Below are 6,000 nucleotides of genomic sequence, written 5' to 3' on the forward strand. Positions count from 1 at the left end.
AAAAAAAAAGAATAATCGCCTTTTACTCAAATGCATCGCGGCAAACCTGTGCAACCATCAAGTCTTGCCTTACCGCATATACCTGTATGTACGTCCCACCGACCTCGCCCCAAAAATCGTCGCTTATACGCGGTGCGATGCGATTCACGAATTACACTTGCAAAATACTTTGAGCCGTCTCATTGGTTTGTTCGGTTTGATACGCAACGATTTCCTCGGCAGCGATAATTCCCGACTTTGCGCCCTAAAACGAGTTAAGACAGTTTCCAGTTAAGAGTTCGCTCGGCGCACGCGGTGTTGCGCCAAAACGAGGTATCCGATTAAGGCGTTAAAAACTTGTACCAAGTTGGAGGGAGGAAATAACAGACGAAACAAATTTCTCTCGATAATTAGAGAGGAGAATACAGCCGCTATACTGTATATACTATACGGCGCAAGAGGTGCCGGTGCGCAGGCGAAATAAGCCCGCGTTGTGTTGTTAGTCACTTTTACCCGCGAGTTTTCGGCCGGCCAAATTAACGGAATGAGCAAAACTTCGAAAATAAGTCGAGGCGATTATTTTTGGATCGCAGACGTATTAGGGGCTGCATTTTTGGGGCTCGCTCTTTTTCCCTGACGTCGATGACAGAGTTGCCGCATAGTCGTGCACTTGTCACATGTCAAGTTACGCGCGCGAATTCGAAATGCGCGAATAAAATTGCGGTCGAGTGCACGCGTGCGAGTCGGGGGCTAATCGTGTGAAGAAAATTTTGCATCTGAAATTTTCACCGCTGATATGCTAATTAGCGCGATGTGGTGAATTTTAAATCAATTTTAAACGCGTCGTTGAATTCAGTCGACGCGTGTATGAGAAATAAGTGAATATAGTACGCTTGTTATTTGCTGCGGCTTATACGCGTGTGTGTATATAGGAAAAGCAATGCTATCGCTTGTGTGTGTTTTCGTGAAAAGTCGTATGTAACAGCGTGACTAAGAACATAAGTTAAATCAACAAACGGTCGCGCGCGCTCTCTTGTCAGCATATCTAAACAATCACAAAAATACTTCAACTAGTCAGTATCTTTGACGGGGAAAAAAACAAGGCACTTTCAAGAAAAAAAAATAAAAAATTGTCTATTTTCCGGAGCCAGTTGAGGCTGTACGTATGTAGTACAACCTGGCATTGAGGGATTCGACGCGACGACGCACATCGGAATATGATTAAGGTATAAATATGTTTATATATGCTACAGCCGGCGTCGCGTACAGTTTTACGCGGGATAAATCAAGTAACGCGTATCCCGTATCCATGGTTCAAAGGAACGTATGCTCAGAGAGGAATATATCTTGGCGGTATACATGCGCGTATGTAAATCTAGCGAAGCTGCTACAGTCCAAGCTACTGCACCGTGCACGAAGGCAAAGTCCACTGCGGAGCTATAAACCGCTATCAAATGTCGCGCGCGAGGCAAAAAATCAGCGTCGTAAAACTCAAGCATATTCACCGTATGCAAAGCGCGTACAACAAGTGGTACACATATACACATGCGTGTGCCGATAGAGCTGTATAATAGCACCTATATAATACTCGTCGAGCGTCAAACTCTTCTCTTCGCCCGTCGTCGTCGCGCGGCCCTCGTTCTAATTCGGTGTTCCCTCCGCGCGCGCCTTCGCGTATTGTCGAATCGGAATCGCCCTAATCTTCCGACTGGTAATAAGGTCTTCTTGAATCTTCTCTGTTATTATAATCCCGATGATGCAACGGCCCTCTACTAGGCTGTCACAATATACGCGACGATACACCGCATAGAGCGACCGAGTGTGTGCGCGCGAGTGTCTATATAGTGAAGAGAACGGAGCCGCAGCGAAACCGCAGCCAGTCAACCACTGGCTCGTCCGCAGATATAGAAGAGAGAAAAGCGGTAGCGGAAAAAGACGCTGAGGCGGCGCGCGTCACGGTCACGAGGCTAGCCCTCTCTAAGATTAGCACGACACACGCGCTACTGCCATACTACTGCTGCAGCTGTCCGACCGAGAGAGCAGAGAGACCGACCTTCGAGATATAACTCTCTGATACTTCGCGTTTTTTCTTTCCCGAGTTCATGGGAGAGACGGTTCTTAAATTATTACAAAATACCTACGCGATACCGGAGTCTCGTTACCGTCGATATTTAGCATTGCCCATCAGGTCGTATTTTCCGTTTCGTCCGCAAGTATATACCGAGCATTTCACCTCGTTAGTCCACGATGACGCCCGCGTTCTTGTACGATGACGTTCGAGAGGGAAAAAATGTGGAAAATATTTTTTATAGCCGATGTATTTAATCCCCGCCGTTCCGTCGAGATTCGCTTCGTTATTTTTATTACCGCTTGGCGAAAAAAAAACGAAGAAGAAGAGACCTTCGTTAATACACCTACGCGGCGCCTCGCGAATAGCTTAATAGGTTCAACGAGCCAAAATCGATGTTGTTTATGCATGTGCGAGAGCTTGCGTGGATGTCGCGGCGACTCATACTGCGCGGAAAATAGCCGTATTTTTCACTGAATTTGCAGTCGTAGCATATAGCATAGCGACTTAAAATGCGCCCGAGAAACTGAATCAAGGATTAAGATCCGAGCGTTTTGTCAACGTCTTCGCTGCAGCATTTCCCGAGGATAAATCGAGCTAATTTTACTACTTTCTTCCCGGACATTTATCTCGAAAGCTTCGTCGCTAACACACACACACACACACACCGAGATATATCGTTGAAACTTCATCGGATACACCGAAATCGAAAACGACGATCGATCAGTCGTAAAAGATTCGTAAATAACAGCGTCACCTTTGCGATCTCAGGTGCGCAACTTTAACGCACTCGTAAACGCGCAGCAGCACAAGCTACGCGGTACGTATATCGATATGGAGAGAGCCGTAAATCACAAAAACGTCGTTTATTGAGCCGCCGCGCGTGCAATCGGATCCTCGGCCTTATTATGCCAGCCGAGCCGGGCTTATCGTCTTGCGGGAACATCGAAGGCCTGACATTTTTCCCCCTCAATTATGTCACTTTCTTCAACGCGGCCCTCGTTGTTTACACGCCAAGACGTACACTTACTACAATGCGACGAAAAAAAATCTTCCGTTGATGGAGCTATAGCTTACGTGCAGTTTCATTAGAATTTTTCACGCGCCATCGGTTCTGCGCGACGGTATAGTTGTGTGTCAGCTGCGATAATGCATTTTAAAATATGCTCGATCTGGCAAAAAGCGAAGTCGCTTCTAAGCGCAGCTCTTTGTTCCGTCGAAATAAATGGTATCATCTTCTACTCGCGTCGACGCAGGTGATGCGCGCACCTGCGGCCAATATCAATCAGGCTGTTGCATGCCTGGGGAAAAACGAGACGAACCGAGGTCTCTTCCGGTGCACCGACGCGCTTACGTAAGTCGTCTTCGTCGGACGTTCCTTAACTCGTCGCTCTGGCGTCTTAACGAGTCTTCGCCCGACTGCATGTAAAAGCGTCGAGATTAGGCGTGAGCGGAACAATGAGCCGCGATACTTGGCGCAAAAGGCGCGCTGCTGTACTCGTATACGCTATATACAGTATAGCGCGTAAGAAAACAATGGAGAATTCAAAACGATCGGGAATTTCGAGGAGCCGTGTGCGGGGAGAGAGTTTTTCCCTCGAGCGGATTACTTACACGCGAGAGTGGGGTGAAAGAAAGCTATATAATATAAGCTGCTTACGGTGAGGAGGGCCCGAGTGTCAGGGCTCCGGCATGATGGTCCTTCCCTCGACGCGACGGCTCTTTCAGCGGACCACTTGCTGCCATGCGAACATAACTGCTCACCTGTGCGCCGAATCATGCGGTCAACTTTAGCATCTTTGTCTTAGATTCGCGCTGCGATATAATATAATTGTAGTATTCACTCGAGCTCGAGAAGACGTACATGTACATGTATGCATACGCGTGTCTTCTCTTGTCGATGCTTGGAAACTCGAAATTTCGGCTGTACTTTCTTATTTCTCGCATATTTAATTGCTTTTCTAGTAAAAAAATTCTTGGCCTTTGTAAACAATTGCTCGCGCGAGGTATTTATTTGAATAACGAATCAGCCGGAGCATAGGCTGGATTGTGTAATATTGTTTAAAAATATACGGACATTCTGCAGGCGGCTTGGTCGTTTAGAAAAAAAGCGCGCGCGCGCGCGCTCGACGAAAAAACGATTGGTTTTTCGCGAGCGTTATGTATCTCGGCTTCTCCTCGACGTTCCATTATTATAACAGCTGCGGTACCGTAGCGCTCGACAATTTACACACCAGATGACAACTGCACGCGCGGGCCATTCACGGTACTAAAAAATTGTTTATCCATTTGTAACAGTAATAACGATGATCTTGCGATAACCGCAAACGATGTTTTCGAAATTTTTTTCTTCAAGACTAGTTAGCTAGGTATTTATTATTCTCATCTCATCGATAAATAATAGTCCACAACATAGCACATCGTCACTCTACAAGAAAAAAATTTCGAGTTCCCATGAGCACTCGACGCGCTACTTCTCGCTCTCTCTCTCTCTCTCTCTCTCTCTCTCTCTCGCTCTCTCTCTCTCTTTCTCTCTCTCTCTCTCTCTCGCTCTCTCTCTCTCTTTCTCTCTCTCTCTCTCTCTCTCTCTCTCTCTCTCTCTCTCTTTCTCTCTCTCTTTCTCTCTCTCTCTCTTTCTCTCTCTCTCTCTTTCTCTCTCTCTCTTTCTCTGCACACCTGCCAAAAGTCGCACCATCTATGTATATGCGTATACCGAGCTTCACATAATAATCGCTCGCAAGCTCTCACTTGATACAAGTATTACGTTATATCCCTATGCGTGATGCTTATATACAGCGCAGCACAATAGACCGTTATAGAGATAGGCTCCGTCCGTGAAAGACAGACTCGCGACACGCGCGCGGCTACGCAGCGACTGGCGGCGATCCGCTGACGCCGCCGCGACGCTGCTGCTGCTGCTGCGGCGCCTCCTACTCTCGCTCTCTCTCTCTCTCTCTCTCTCTCTCGCGCGCGCGCTCGTTCTACTAGCGCGCTTTTTGCGGCCGCGCCGTTATAGTGCAAGAGAGAGAGAGAGAGAGAGAGAGAGAGAGAGAGAGAGAGAGAGAGAGAAAGAGCTTTATGCCGTGGCGCGTCGCGAGCTTTTTCTCTTCTACGGAGGGATAGAGAGAAAGAGAGAGTAAGTTCCGGAATGTATAGGAAGCTGGACCTTCGGTTTGCTGCCTCCCATAGCTGGCAGCTTTATATTCCGCAGTCGAGGAACTGGTTACGCTCCGTGCTCTGCTTGCTTCCGACGCGAAACTGTGTTTTTTCGATCGAGTTGAGATTCCGCCGCTCGAGGGCGAATGTCTCAAACACGGCGAGTAAATAAGCAATAAAATTGAATTATTAAAGAATCCTTCAGTCGAAACGCGTCGTTCCATCGTAGTTCGACAATACGGCGAAATATATCGAATCGCTGCATACACATTTCAAGTTCAGTCTCTCAGCTCCTATCCGCAGTAGCACAGCTGCTGTGCCTCCATTCGATCATCCTCCAATTTACTCCGCCTCCCCTCCGCTCTCAGTTTGTCCATGCCTTCGTTCTGCACATTCCGCACCTCCTCTCTCCTGCAGCAGCCCATTCCATTCTCTGCACCCATTTCTATTCGAGCCATTTCGATTATCTTCGTATATCTCTCTCGTGCACGATGTGTTTATAATATGGCGCATGTGACAGCTCACTACTGGCTGCTCGTTTCCTATACTTTTTTCCAACCCCTCAGGCTAACTTTTTTCGGCTAATTGTCTTCGCGCCTTTTTATACGCATTTATACTGGAGAACCGCTCGGGCGGCGCATAATTGCTTTTTGTTTCAGCTTGTCTTTTGTCGCCTGCATGTACGCATACTTTCTTTCGAGCTCGCTTTGTCGTCGCTACGTATGTCTTTAATTCTCCGCAACCCTTTCCTCTTATACACACTCGTTTACGTGTTCCTCTTGCAGCATCTTGACTTT

At 47.4% G+C, this 6,000-nt stretch overlaps 1 protein-coding gene across 16 annotated transcripts in view; it reads right to left on the reverse strand.

The window, feature by feature from the left end:
- The window catches only part of LOC100124104 (tachykinin-like peptides receptor 99D), a 67,612-nt gene extending 62,627 nt beyond the window's left edge, over positions 1 to 4,985 (reverse strand). For 4 of the 16 annotated variants that reach the window (XR_001729416.3, XR_001729417.3, XM_001607906.6 and 1 more), the window contains exons 1-2: positions 4,724 to 4,985; positions 3,708 to 3,811 (exon numbers count right to left, since the gene is read on the reverse strand). The gene's annotated coding sequence lies outside the window, so the exon portion shown is untranslated. Of the gene's footprint in view, positions 1 to 3,707; positions 3,863 to 3,911; positions 4,569 to 4,723 lie in introns of those variants that run through there. The other 12 variants (XM_031932309.1, XM_031932308.1, XM_016987320.2 and 9 more) reach the window with 12 other exon arrangements.
- Between the last annotated feature and the right edge of the window lie 1,015 nt (positions 4,986 to 6,000).

The sequence above is a fragment of the Nasonia vitripennis genome, chromosome 5, assembly GCF_009193385.2.
Source record: "Nasonia vitripennis strain AsymCx chromosome 5, Nvit_psr_1.1, whole genome shotgun sequence".
In the NCBI taxonomy this organism is placed as follows: Eukaryota; Metazoa; Arthropoda; class Insecta; order Hymenoptera; family Pteromalidae; genus Nasonia; species Nasonia vitripennis.